Source organism: Patiria miniata, unplaced genomic scaffold (genome assembly GCF_015706575.1).
Source record: "Patiria miniata isolate m_02_andy unplaced genomic scaffold, ASM1570657v1 HiC_scaffold_7, whole genome shotgun sequence".
Lineage (NCBI taxonomy): Eukaryota > Metazoa > Echinodermata > Asteroidea > Valvatida > Asterinidae > Patiria > Patiria miniata.
This window is the reverse complement of record NW_024037074.1, coordinates 42,993,765-43,009,616: the sequence shown is the minus strand read 5'-3', so window position 1 is coordinate 43,009,616 and position 15,852 is coordinate 42,993,765.

Below are 15,852 nucleotides of genomic sequence, written 5' to 3'. Positions count from 1 at the left end.
AGGCACCCCTAAAAATACCCATTTTGTTTATTTGTTCTACTTTTTTTTAGGTAAAGTAAACACCTAACAGTAATACACACATGTAAAAGGAAGTTTCAGATGTCAAAAGGGAACATCATGAAATAAAGGAAACCCTCAAAGAAAATCCTGAAATCCTTAAAAATCCTGACAAATCTCACCCATGGGCAAGCTTTACTTTTGTTTTTATTTCTTTGCATATGTGGAATACACAGGCCTGTATGCGTGGGTGGGATTACAATTGTACAAATGTATACAATTGTATACAATGTACATCATCCAATGAAAACATCTACTGGTACATGTTCATCTATTCATTTGTACACCAGCTTTCATCAGTTGTTATGTGCAGGGAGAGTAAAAAAAGAAAGGAACACAAATGACAGGACCAATAATTAAATGAAGTTCTGCATACTTTTGTAGCACTTTCAAAATATAGGATAATATATGAAAGCCCAATTAATAAACTTTCTTTTAGTATGAAAATCATTCAAATCACTCATGTAGGCCCCTACTTTTCAACTTACGGAATTTTCAACACAAACCTGTTTTAAACTTCTGTCCACGGATCACCGAAAAGTTCAGTGTTCTTTCAGCAAAACGAAAACAATTCACATAGGGATGTATGTGAATTGTTTTTGTTTTGCTGTCAGAACACTAGGCATACCTTTTTTGTGATCTGTGGACAGAAGACTAAAACCGTGTTTGTGTTTAAAATTCAGTAACTTGAAAAGTACATACATGTAATAGTCCGGTCAATTTAGAACAAAACAGAGCCTGACCAGAACAAATTGCAACAGAATTAATTTTAATGCTATCACGCTAAGGAAATATCACCATTTAACATACTGAAACTCTAATTTCATCAAAGGAGTGGAAAAGTGCTTTTATTTACTCTTTCGCTACTAATTTTTCATCATAAGAAAACAGTCGTATGGAGAGCGTCACGTTTTCTTTTGCGTCCGTTACTCGTCAGAAAATCTGTTCACATCACGTATGAGACTTTAATGCGAGATACGACTGATCACAGCATACGACATAAATACCATATAAATTGTCCAAAAAAAATTAATGCATACTCAAAAATCCTTAATGAAGACAAATGAATTGGGATTAAAATGTGAAAATTTAGCTGAATTCTGGTCTTTAGAGAAAAGAAATATAGGCAGTGTGACAAGTATATTAACTCTACAAACGTGCCCCCAGATCAAAGCCTTAAGCTGGGGGGGGGGGGGGGCGGGGGGGGGGGACCATGCCATTGAGATCCTTTTTTTTAAAAGTAATGACAACGCGCCGTCTGTTCCATCCAAAGAATCGTTTTTGTCGGGACTCACGTATTCATTTCTGGAGTAGTTCATTTCACTCTTGACTGTACAAGCAGATGTCTCAATCAATTTTCATACCTCGATCAGGATCTTCTCAATTTAGCTGTATAAAGTTACTGTACGTACATGTACGTACGTATGGAAAATATGTAACGTATGGAAAATATTTGATGTACATGGAAAGCTCATGTACAGAACTACATCTGTTTCTCATCAACCTCATAGACATTTTTTTCTTTTTGATCAAAGTGTTTTGAGATGTTTGGTGTCATATATTTATGTACTAACAAGTGTACTGGCATCACAACCTCAGCCCAGTATTTTCTGAATTTTCTTAGCCAAATCAAACACATCATGTTCAGGCGCTCAATCAATAATCATTAAATAAAGATTTTTCGCTTTACTTTCAAAACGGTCCATGCATGCACTGTCCAACGGTTTTCCATCTGTGTATGATCAAAATGATGTTTAGACACCCCCGGCCCTTTTTGCAAATAATCATATCTCGTCTGTGGACTTGTTGCGCACTTTTAGACGGAAAATCGTCCACTCTATCCGTAGTGCCCTGTATGAAATTATGACTTGAAACAGTCGTCTGCTGCACTCGCATGTGGTCATGAATCCTAAACATTAGCTTATTTGTATGTAAATCGCATCAAGTCACCAGATGAATAGTTTGAGAACAAAATGTCCCAAATCTTAATCTTAATAAACAAAAAAAACACCTTTCCACTCCATAGAAAGTTAGATTTTCACATATTGTTTGTGCATTTATTTGAAGTCATTTGATGCTTGAGTGGTTTCTATTGCAATTTGTTCAAGGTCTAACTTAAATTGACCCGAGTGATTTGAATTATTCTTGTAATAAAAGAAAGCTTATTAATTGGTCTTTCATATACTAGACTTTGAAAGTGCTACATAAATATGCAGAACTTCATAAAAAAACATGGTCCTGGTATATGGGTTTCCTTTATTTTTACTCACCCTGTATTCATACTATATTCAGAATCAAGAGTTAAAAAAAAAAAATGGGTATTGGAGCTAGATAAGCCAATTAAAAAAAAACCCAAGATGTCCGCACTAGGGGTGTGCATTTATGGGTAGTACAGGAACAGGGTACCCCCACTGAAAAAAATACGGGTACCCGGGTACCCGTTAAAGAAACCCAAGGCAAAAATTCAAATCTGGGAAGTTGCTGTTCAGACTGTTCATAAAGGTCCGCACGATATTACTGACACATCGTTGTGGCAATACGCCTAGATTGAGTGTATACACTGAGAAGTTACTAAGTAATTTGTAAAGTTGGTTACGGTACCCGATTCCATAATCTGCAACCGGTTCCTGACATTAACTGTCGGGTACTCGGATACTCGGTATCAATGCACAGCCCTAGTCCGCGCCCGCTGGGTTCAGTATCTTTTGTATTTCTGAACAAGTGCCGTTTACCAGATTAAAAAAGAATTGTGAAAATGATGCATGCGGAACGTGAACAATTTTAATTTAAATGTGATTCGTTTATTTAAGTTGATTCTTGGCAAATAAAACTGTAGAAAAGATTGAATACAAAGGTCCCTTTTTTAAAGTTTGGCTCTGAAAAGTTTCGTATAAATTGGAAAATGGATTATGATCAGCTACATGCTGCAATAACAAACAAGATGGGGTCAATTATATGTATTTGGGTGTCATTTATATATGAATTTGGGTATTTTTTAAAGTGATTTATTTTGTTTGGTCCATAGCTACCGGTAATCAGTAGAAATAGGAACTAGAGCAGTTATGAGCATTCTAGTATTTTAACCGTGCACAGATGGGTCTTTCTATAAATCTGAGGTCCACTTTTTCCTGACATCTCTGATTTTGTATGCACTTAATGCAGTCATCCTCCAAGCATAATAACAGTAAAATACCCATCCAACAAATCAAAAAATAATATGAAGTCAGTCTTAATGACATGTACTTGAGTGGCAAATGACAAAGTAACGGGGAAATATCACTCTTGGACCCTAAATTTATAGAATTACCCATTCTATTACCAGCTCACATACAGTAGTTTTTAATAGCAGTTTAAGTAGGGATAGAAATACACAATGTGCTGCCTTCAAGCACTAAACGTAAGTGTCTCTCATAATTAATCATTGAATGTGCGGTGGACAACCACTGATTGTGCGGGTCATTAAAGACAAGTTTCCTACATTTTTTGGTTGCGTTTGAAGAAGGCTGTGGACAGAAGCCTGATCACCGTGTTGCTGGGTTCTATTTTTAATAAGCTGGGCAGGTTGAGTGTTCTTGGAATAAATTTTCATTAAATCTGAAGAAATGTTTGAAGCAGCTAAAGGATATCTCACTTATATATGATCCTTTTATTGAAAAAAGTGAATTAACTCAGAAACAAGTATTTTTAGAGGAATACTTTCAGTAAAAGACAATTGGCAATCTGGGTATTTCAAGCAACTTCAAAGAGAAAGGAAAAGTGCAATAAATTTGAAAGCATTGTCATTTTTCCACTCTGGCCCTGTGGTCCAAAGGTTAGCCTACAGTTTGTCACTCATGTGCGATGGGTTAAAACCGAAGGGAACAATGGGCTTGTGTTCTTGGGCAAGGCAATTTACCACAATTACCTCTCTACCCAGGGTGCAAATTGTTTTTCCAAACGACATAACCTAATAGGGTGTACGACATGAGGTTTTGGACTTTACTTCCCTAAAAACAAGAGAAAAAATACATAAAAAAGAAAAAAAGAAATGAATTCGTATCTAATGAAATTTCGGACTTTATTTCCCTTTAAAAAAAAATCCTCCAAAGCTGCAAATTAAAAAAGAAAAAGCATATTGGAAAAATCTGGTCTCAAAATCACACCCTCCGATCTCAATACAAACTGTAATTCATGGCATTGTATACCTGCGTACGTATAATAAAAGTATCGTAGAGGGCGCTCAACAACCATCCACATGATGTTGTTTGGGAAAATATAATTCGCACCCAGGACACCTTTGAGGTTAGAGAACAGAATGTGACAATCAAGTTGCGTCGGCAATTGTCTCATAGCCTGATGAACAGGGTGATATTTGTGAAGCACTTTCAGACTATAGCATAATGCGCAATTTAAGAACATTACTTTTGCTACTGTTATTAAAATTTACATTGCAACAGCCATCTGTAAACAAAATAAAACAAAATGTCCACGGTAGGGGCAGAATTTAACCGATCATCTCCATTCCCCATCATTACCATTTTAATGACATTTTCTGAATGAACCGGTATCTGGGCAATTCCACACTAATGGGCCCAAAAGTATGTCATTTGAGAAGACCTTTAAGTTTTGATGATAAAAGTAGGATCTTGGTCTCTCAACATTGCAAGCTTTGAACAAATATCCTCACCTGCAAAGGATATAACTGGTTTTGTATTTTAGAAAAATATAGTGGATATTGTTTTAAAAAGTGTTACGGAAGTAACAAAGGACAGACATTTTAGATAAAGTCACAATGTAAGCATACAATTTCATGATTCCCTAATGTTGACTTATTTAAGAAGATGTACCCTGGAGGAATGCTATCAGTCAAAACCTAGAAAACTCAGAGTCAATGTGAAGAATTATTTGATATTATATAATCAGGATTTACAGTACGAACAGACTGGACATTTGTCACAAAATGTCTGTCCCTGTTCGTACGTAACCCTAATCACATCATAAATTTGAAGCCAGTGTGAAAACTGTTATATTTTGGTTTGATAACAATGTAAAATGGCTTAATAATGTCACTGGAAGTGCCTATTAGAAATTGAATTTGTCCTAAGCACCCTTTTCCTTGCAGTGTGTCTGTCCATGTTACACGTATCACACAGAAAAGATGCCTGTTATTTTCTCCTAAAAAAAGGTAACATCTTTTGTCTTGTCTTGTCCTAGTCACTTTTAGCTAAGCAAGGTACACGTATAGGGAAAAAACAGAAGAAAATACTAGCTCATCTTTTACCCTCTATATGCAACATCCATAAATTTATCTAATTGGCCCATTAGTGTGGAATTGCCCATCTGTGAAAATTAAGCATATTTTCCACAAATGAGCTGAAAAAAATTGTTGTCTAGAATAATTCAATATAAAACAAATACATCATTGTATATGAACGACACATTTGGGTCTTTGAACTACATGTACATATATATTACATTGTAGTGTCAGCATCATAACACCTGGAAACATCTGTCTCCATATGACGAGCCTGTCTGTTTCAAAGGTCACAATTGATTGCTTATTTGTTTCTTATTTGAAGGACATATTGCCACTCCTGTGTAATCAGTTAATTGACATTCAATTGTTTGGCAACAAAACTGCATGGACCTGAAAAATAAAAAATCAATTAAAACCAGATCTGCAATACAGAGATCGAGCTAACTATCGTACATATATGCTGGTACGTGTAGTGTATCTTGTAGATTACAACCTACATGTACGCCGGGATTATAGCTTTTCGCTCCTGGGCCTGAATATTTTTATTGTGAAAGACCGTAAAACGCACAAACGATTGCAATACACCATAAACACATACATACATACTGTACATGTATTTCTACTCTTACACTACATTCGTGTATCGAGCTCATGGCAATTTATTGTTATGGGATACAATTTTTGCTTCGTGCATGCTACACAAGGATTCATTTTTCCCGCCTGTGAAGGGATATGGAATGCCAGAGTTTGTTTTTCTCCAAAACATGAACAAGCCTGAATTTAGGCTACAGCTTGAAAAGTGGCATCCCTTTACATGTATGGTGCTTACAATTAATGTAGCTCTTTATACAACTGTCTCATAATTATAAAAAAACACTTCATATTTATTACCCCTGCCAATGAGATCAGTTTTCTACAGCATCTTGACATCATCAGCAAAATCTGGTCACTACCATCACAGGTAACCATTTACATGGGTGGAGAGCGGCATTTGTAGTAAAGTGTCTTGCCCAAGAACACAATCACCATGATCCTTTACAGTTTACCTCTGTTCATCAGGCCATGAGTCAGTTTTCTACAGCACCTGGAGACCAGTGCAATCTGGTTGCTACCCTCACAGGTAACCGTATATTCTCCTGGGTGGAGAGCGGCAATTGTAGTAAAGTGTCTTGCCTAAGAACAAAAGACCGATTTCAATCAGGGGTTCCAACCAAGGTCCATCATACACAGAGATCATGGAGATAGACACATAACATAGGATCATGGTGCTCCATAAAAGCATTAAATAACTGGGAGCCTGATGAGAGCATGCATTTAGGGGAACTATTGATTAACTTACCCTAACCGCCCTGAATCCTTCAAAATCCTCTTTGCCAAAGTGGAGGAATTGGGAGAATTGAGGTTACATGTACATGGCAAAGGTGTGTTACTGATTTCGTAGGATGCATGCACTTTGTCATGGTCTTGGGCCGGGCCTTGTGTTGTTTTTGCTCAGCCATGCATAAATATAGGCCTGGATTATGCTTGAAATCCTCCGTACTGCTCCAGGATGTCACTGGCCAAGCCTCTATATATATTCACTGCGGCAGGATTTTGCAGGATTCAGGCCGTACAGTGATCACCCCTCCACGGCCCATATTCAAGAAATAATGGAGGAATTTGCAGGATTGAGGCTATATGCAATTTTTCCATGAGGCCAGCCAATTGGAGGATTTTGCAGGATTGAGGCTACGTCCCAGCAAAAAGGCCTAGGGAGTTAAGGTTAATTAATGATTGAAAAGTTTGGGCTAAAACAGATAGGTTAATTGTGCATTCTTACGGCTTGAATTCATGTAAGAATTAACACTCACGGAAGGTAGCTGAAATGTTTTTGAATTTCAAAACCATGTACAAAGTTTGTAAATTGTATTTTTAGCAGACAAATTAAACAAAGAAAAACACAGTTTTTTTTACACTTAAGAAAGTGTTTGTTTGGGCATTGGGAAGTTAAGTAATGAAAATTCATGAATACATATGACGAGGAACACAAAAAGTAAGTGGATTTGGTTTAGTGGTGTCCAGGGTATGTCAAACCCCAGTTCCCCATATTGGTTGCCTCAGAGAAGTCTGCTGCATCATACTGTAAATTGAGATGTGTACATGTAACAGGAGCTTTTTTTTTGTAATAATAACAATACAAGCACTTATGAGGCAAATTTTTCCAAAGGTTACAATGCGCTACGAAAGAACAACTCCAGGCAGGGGGCGAATTATTTTTCCCAAACGACTTAGTAAATGGGGTGTACGCTATGAGGTTTTGGATTTTACTTCCCTAAACATGAGGGGGAAAAAATGAATTTGAACCTTATGAATTCGGACTTTATATCCCTTTTAAAAAAAAATCCTCCAAAGCCGCAAATTAGAAAAGAAAAAACTCACGCCCCCCGATCTCAAAACCTTGGCATTTTATCCAGCTGAGCCATCGAAGAGCTCGACAGCAAACCGTAATTCATGGCATTATACCTGCGTACGTATAATAAAAGTATTGTAGATGATGCTCAACGACCATCCATATGATGTTGTTTGGGAAAATATAAATCACAGTAAGGGGGGGGGGGGGGGAATTCATTGCAAGGAGTGAATAATATGATGTGTAATACAGAAGCTATGGCTTAACATAAATGGTAAATTCTATGTGTATCACCTTGACTCATTTCCTCCCTGTACATTATTCTATGTTGCCAATTCTGAAACGGTAATAACCTTCTCCTATTATTATGATCAAAGTCTAGCTCCTACTTGCAATTCAAGGACAGATAAGTACAATAGGCAACTTACACTGGTTAACCAATAGATTGGGAAATTAATGTGCCGTGACTACGAGTAACGACTTTGCATAAGAATTTTCTGAATTTATGCACACATATTGAAGTACCATGTCATGTAGGCCTATAGATGCAAACAAGGACATGTTCATGTCAGTGCTTTTCATTTTACTGGGGCTCGCAGGACCTATAATGAATCAATTTTCAGTTGGCGCATGTTTCATGTGAGCACAGTGTTCGCAAGTGTCGTCTATTGTGCACTGAAATGCACATAAACATGAACATTGATTGATTTTCCATATGTAGCTAATTGGTTTTCATTTTGAAAAGCCCCAACAAATGGCATCCAAACCTTTCTTTATAACAAGCCAGTTCGGTATTTCAACATTGCATGCACACATTTTTGTAGTTGGCAGCGCTACTATTTGGCAGCTCCACTTCAGGCTCCGATCTCTGACTTTGATCGACCTATTCTTCTGCAATTTCTATCATGATTTTTACACCAAGATACAGATTAGGAACTGCTGATCAGCATGGTTCGCCAAACTTACTGTGATATGATCCCATTTTGGAGAATATTTGGGATCTTTTTCTGGACATTGCTGTGTACTTTGATCATCAGTACAGCAGCCCACGCTCCAGCTTCCACACAACACCGATCACCAACAATAGCGATCAAGAAGACAAGCACTTACAATGGACCACACCAACAACAGCAATCAAGAAGACAAGCATTTACAATGGACCACCACCAACAATAGAGATCAAGAAGTCAAGCACTTACAATGGCCCTGCACCTAATCCTCATGGTGAATGCATTGTGCCTCAACACCTACATGGATTAGCCAATTGTCAGCAAGGGACAGTAATGATGACTTCTGCCCAGGCATTCTGTCTTCAATTAAAGTACCAACCTACAGAGCTCTATTCCCTGTACCAAGGGCCTGATTTCTACACCACATGTCCACTCCAGCCACAGATATGCAGGAAAATCACATATTTAAACATCAGACGGACACCATGCATGATTCATGCACCAGTGGACGTCACAAAGACAGATGACCCTCGAAAACGCGCAACTCTACGTAGACGATCTCGTAGAGGTTGCAAAGCAGGGATTCACAGAAGGAGGCCGACTCCCCAAAGTTTGATTCCAGTAATTATTGGTTATGGAAGACAAACTTCTTTTTCCACTGGTGAATATCATCCGGACTATCTACACAATGGATCTGCGAACTGTTGCCATAGTAACCTAGTGCAGCTTACTGCAAACAAGACGGCGAAAGCAGAACATACTACCTCCTTCTGTATGCTCAACGCAAGATCTCTGAAAAATAAAACCAACGCCTTCGTTGACTTTGTTATCGACAATAAATTTGATATTGTTGGTGTCTGCGAGACATGGCTATCCGCTGACGATGATGCTGTAATTGCAGAACTCAACCCTGGAGGATACACGTTCAAGCACATACCAAGGACAGGTAAACGAGGTGGCGGTGTCGCCTTTCTATATCGGAGTGATTTAAATGTACAAATCCATCCAGCCCTTGATAATATCAGTTCCTTTGAACTGATACAGATGGATATCATCCAGAACTCAAACGCTGTACACCTGGTCGTCGTCTACAGACCTCCAGGATCATCAACTCCTTTCAAAGATTTTCTAAATGAGTTCTCGGATGTACTGGACAACTACCTTTTCAAGAAGGCCAGTTTGATTATTTCCGGAGATTTCAACATCCACGTTGATACAACTTCACCTGAGGCCAGAGGTTTCTGTGATGTTCTAAGTGCATATGGCCTTGAGCAACACATCCGTCAGCCAACCCATATACGTGGCCACACTCTAGACCTGCTTATTTCACGGAAAGGGATCGACCCCACAGGACTGTCTGACATTGACATAATCGGTGGTATTTCTGATCACTCCGCCCTTACTTGCAACCTACATACTCCAAGTATGCGAACTGCCCGGAAGTTTGTTGTGTCACGAAACATTCAGTCTATACAACCTGCTTGCTTCATCGAGGATTTGAATGAAGCGTCATTCACAGAGAAATGCACTGTGAGCAACGCAGATCTGGCTGTCGGCAGCTACAACTCCATTCTGATAGCTACTTTGAATACACATGCTCCTGTCCAACAACGTTCAGTGAAAATTCGACCAAATACTCAATGGTACACCCAGAAAATAGCAGATGGAAAACTTCTTCGTAGGCAGCTTGAAAGGAAGTGGCGATCTTCCAAGCTTGAAATACATCGTCAGTTGTATCGCCAACAATGTCAGCGAGTCCAATCGTTAGTTCGTGCTGCAAAAACAGGGTACAACTTGAAACGAATTAACGACTGCTCAGGTGACACGAAAAGACTGTTCAGAGTTGCAAGCGATCTTTTGAACAGAAAGCAGCCTTCCCCTCTTCCAACACATGTTTTCGCTGAAGATCTAGCTGCTCGTTTCAGCAACTTCTTCACCAGCAAGATAGAATCTATTCGTGCCAGTCTGCCAGCCATCAATCAAACATCTTCGTCACGTAAAACTCGTGCAGTCTTAGACACTCTTGCTCCTGCATCTACAGATGAAGTTCGCAACATCATGGCAAGGTCACCAGCAAAGTCATGTGAGTTAGACCCGATCCCTACCTCTCTTCTAAAAAAATGTATGTCTGCCATTCAGTGTTGGAGCAAAGGCTTTGACCCTCAAGGCCAAGGCCAAGGCCAAGGCTTTGACCCTCAAGGCCAAGGCCAAGGCCAAGGCTTTGACCCTCAAGCCTCGAGGCCAAGGCCAAGGCTTAACCCTCAAGGCCAAGGCCAAGGCCAAGGCCCTGTTTTATGAAATAACCACTGATATAGAACTAATTTTAGTCACATGAGTGACACATCATCACGCAAGGGCGGATCCAGAACACAATTTGGAGGGGGGGGGGGTGCAAAGAAATTTTGGTCCCCCCCAAAAAGTGGGTCAAAAAATTACGGCTTGAGCTTCGGGGCCAGCTTAAGGGCCCCGAAAAATGTTTGGATTCGAGATGCTCTGTGGTGCGATTTGAGGCAATTTCTGACCATTTTAATCGATGTTTTTTGAGGAAAAGATGGTGGTGTACTCATTGCCTGCCTTTATTACGACATCACATAAAAAAAGTTTCTTTTGGGGAGGGGGGACATGGCCCCTTTTGGCCCCCTGGATCCGCCCTTATCATCACGAATTGCTCATTACGAAGAACAACATTTCTTTAATTGCAATCAACATGCTCGCATAGGCCTACACCGTTTTATGACTGCACTGTATCTATTAAAGTATAAGTTCAGGTCTTCAATATGGTTTAACTAAACAAAATAATGATTTACTTCTATATTGACACACAATTCTCCCAAGTGTAACAGGGGGATCCAAGAAATTGATTTGGGAAATTTTTATTTGCTGGCCCAACATGGTCACAAATATCAGCATTATCTAAAACAGATACATGCAAATCATTAGCACTTATCAGGGAGACATATACAACCAATCAGATCTATTCCATAGTTATATGCAATTAAAGTGATCATCTCATTAGCCCCACAAGTGTACGGAATATTTGCAGCAAATCTACTACAATGGTAACAAAATGTGATGCTACAAAAGTGGAAGTGTGCCCAACACACAAATCTATAGGGTGCTTCCCTCCTCCATGGTTATACGATTAAAATGGTAACAGCAAAATTTCGAACAGATTTATCTGGAAAATGCAAAAATCTATGGGCCTTGAAGAGCCTTGACTCAAAATTGCAAGGCCCTGAACCCTCAAGGCCAAGGCCAAGGCCAAGGCTTTTGCCCTCAAGCCTCGAGGCCAAGGCCAAGGCCCTAAAATCCAGCCTTAAGGCAGCCTTAAGGCCAAGGCCCAGCATCAAGGCACTACATCACTGCTGCCATTACCCCAGTCATCACTAACATCATCAATGTGAGCTTGGATACTGGAGTCGTTCCTGAAGTCCTAAAGAGAGCGATTGTTCGACCAACATTAAAGAAACCTGGTATGGACACAAATTCCTTGCAGAGTTACCGTCCAATATCCAACCTTCCATATCTCTCCAAAGTCTTGGAACGTGTGGCATTCTCTCGTCTCTCAGATCATTTGCAGGAACATTCGCTACTTGACAGCAATCAATCAGCATACCGTTCAAATCATAGCGTAGAAACACTTCTCACAAATTTAACGGACAACGTACTTCAACAAATGGATAATGGAAACATCACAGCCCTTGTTCTGCTTGACATGTCCTCAGCATTTGACACGGTAGACCATCGTATCCTCATCGATCAGTTATGCTCGTTGGGAGTCAGCGGAACAGCTTTGCAGTGGTTCATGTCCTATCTGACAAATCGCTCTCAGCGTGTATGCATCGGAAATGCAAAGTCTGAAGCTAGCCATCTTGCTTATGGTGTCCCCCAGGGATCAGTCGGTGGTCCTCTCTTGTTTTCAATATATCTTCAACCTGTAGGTAATATCATCAACGCGCACAACATCAAATACCATTGTTATGCTGACGACATACAGCTGTATGTTTCTTTCCCACCATCTGCCATTGCTATGTCATCCGCAGCAAAACAACTGGAGGCATGCATCAAACACATCAACACGTGGATGGACTCTAGCGGTCTAAAACTCAACCACTTGAAGTCTGAACTCATTCTTCTGGGCTCAAAGCAAATGCTTGGCAAGGTGGATACGAAGGGTTTTTCATGTACAAGTGGGTACTAGCAGTATCTACTCATCTGCCAAAACTCGCAATCTTGGTGTCATCTTCGACACCAATATGTCCTTCCATGACCACGTTTCCCATGTGTCTAGGTCAATCAGATACCAACTTCGCAACCTTGGTTTTGTTCGCAAGTACCTGAGTCGGAATGCAACTGAACAACTAGTCCACGCCCTCATTTCTTCACGCCTTGATTTCTGCAACTCCATATTTGTAAGCCTCCCTCAACAACAGCTAAATAAACTGCAACGCCTCCAAAATTCCGCAGCCAGACTAGTCACTCTCACCAAGAAAGCATGTCACATAACACCTGTCCTTCAGTCTCTTCACTGGCTGCCCGTTGACAAACGCATCACCTTCAAAGTTCTGTTGTTGGTCTACCACGCAGTCCATGGCTCCTCACCAGTCTACTTACAAAACTCAATACAGGCATACCACCCCCCACGCAGGCTTCGATCATCAGACTCCTCCCTTCTTCAAGTTCCTCGATCCCGACACTCTTGGGGTGACCACAGCTTCTCTCACGCAGGCCCCACTCTCTGGAACAGTCTACCCCTCTCTATCCGTCAAGCTCCCTCTTCGATCTCCTTCAAACAAGAACTCAAAACCTACCTGTTCACACTCTAATCTCCTCTTCGGCCTGCACCTTGCAATTCATATGTCTTGAACCTAGCATTTATAATTTGTAGTTTTGTCATTTATATTTTTTGTCATTTAAGTTTTGTAGTTTGTGCTTACTCTTTGTATAGCGCCATGAGCGTCACCTAGTGATGGACCTGTTTGCGCTTAATAAGATGCCACTATTATTATTTATTATTATTAATGATGGGTCATAGGTCATTCGGGATAATCGAACGTTTATCAAAGGTGCATGAACGCGCACCGACCCGGGCGCATGACGTTCGCGTGTTAATTACAAGCAAAATGGGCATCCGAGAAACATCGCGTATCATCACCTCAGCAATTTTATCCCGAATGACCTTTGACATGAACTACTTCATTGAGATACCGAACTGATTTATTGTCTGAGAAGTTACTAAATAACTTGTGAAGTTGGTTACGGGTGCCCGATCCCATAATCTAGAACCAGTTCCTGGCATCAGCGGTCGGGTTGTCAGGTACCCCCACTCCCCAGTTCCCATGCCCACCCCTAACACCAAACTCAAAAAGGCCAAAAATATGAAAGGAAAAAGGAAAAGAACAGAAACAGAAAGGAAATTAGATCCAAACATTACTGTCAAAACCAATGCAAATGTAAAAATAGAGAATGAAACTTCAATAAACATTTTTTTTCTGCTATGAACAGCACCTTTAAGTGTAAGATGCAGTCCAACCCTCCCCCTTCAAATTACACCCTCCCTCTCCCCCCCCCCCCCCCCCCCGATCAAATTTCAAGTTTAACACCTACATGTACGCAGCTGATGGAATCTGTATTTTCTCAAGTATTTCTCGGTTGGTGAGTGCACAGTACTAGTAGACGTTTATTGCGCTATCCCCAGTACCTGTCCGTGTCACTCAACGCTGCGAAGATATCAAGGTGCAATTTGGATAGGCAAATATTTGTGAAATAAGTTAATATTTAATAGCCTTCACAAACTATTGCCTCCGTACGTGAGTGTGTGTGTGGGGGGGGGGGGGGGGGCGATTATTTCCTGGGATGATATATACGTGTGTCATTTTAATTTACAGAGACAACAGGTTTATTTTTGTGCATTGATACTACACTTTATTGTAATAATGAAGCAAAAATAAACATTGGGGATTGTATAAAAAAATACTAACTCAGCTCAACATAATAAAGCTGAACTGTTTTGTAAGAAATTCGAAAAGTGTTTAAATTTGGGTTTTTATGCAGTTCTTTGGTATTTAATGGAACTGTAATTGCAACTAAAGATCTTTTAATTTTAAAATCTTTTTATATTAAAAACATGAGTGTAGATGGTAAGGCGTTATACCCTGATATTTCTGGAGATGTACTCCAATTACATAGTAACGAAGAAACAAAAGTGTACAGACTTAAAAAGATTGAAGAGATTCGATCTTTAATCTTGAAAGAGAGAGACCACCGAGAGCGCACTTATAAAAAAATAAAGAGAATGATCGACACTATTAATTACGTAGAGCTAGGATTAGAAGGATTGGGGACTATAGCGGGGGCTGTCAGTATTCCTGCTCTCTTGGGTGTTATATCAGCCTCTGTTGGATTGGTGCTAGAAGGAACGTTTATAGGCGCTTTTGGTGTAGATATTCTGCTTAGAATCGCGTCTAAGCGATTATCCGCCAAGCTGAAAAAGCACGACCAGATTAAAATATTAGCAGACTCCAAACTTAACACGATTGAAGAATACGTGTCTCAAGCCATCAACGACGGAGATATATCGCACGAAGAGTTCTTATTGATTACTTGTGTCATTTTAATGTACAGAGACAACAGGTTTATTTTTTGCATTGATACTACACTTTATTGTAATAATGAAGCAAAAATATACATTGGGGATTTGGGATTGTATAAAAGAAATACTAACTCAGCTCAAAATAATAAAGCTGAACTGTTTGTAAGAAATTCGAAAAGTGTTTAAATTTGGGTTTTTATGCAGAAGGTTCTTTGGTACAATGGAACTGTAATTGCAACTAAAAAGTAACTTTTAAATTTAAACCTAAGACAACTGAACTGGGTACCTTGTTAGCTGTTGATAAAGACATTAAACTGTTAGAAAAATATTTTTTTCAATTGACAATAGTAGAAATATTGAAACATACATGTATATAACCCTTCAATTTCAATTTTTCACAATATCAATTCAGGATTCTTCGCAATGCCACAACTTCCCATCATGTTCAGCACAATTACACATTCAGTTAAGACTTTGCCTCCAAATTCAGTCACTTTGGTAACTTTCTCTTCGTTGGAATGTACTTAGATTTTAAAACGTACGCATATCTGACTTTTACTCCATGTCATCATTTACACTTTACCCAACAGTATTACCGCAAGGCTCCCCCCCCCCCCAATAGTCTCTG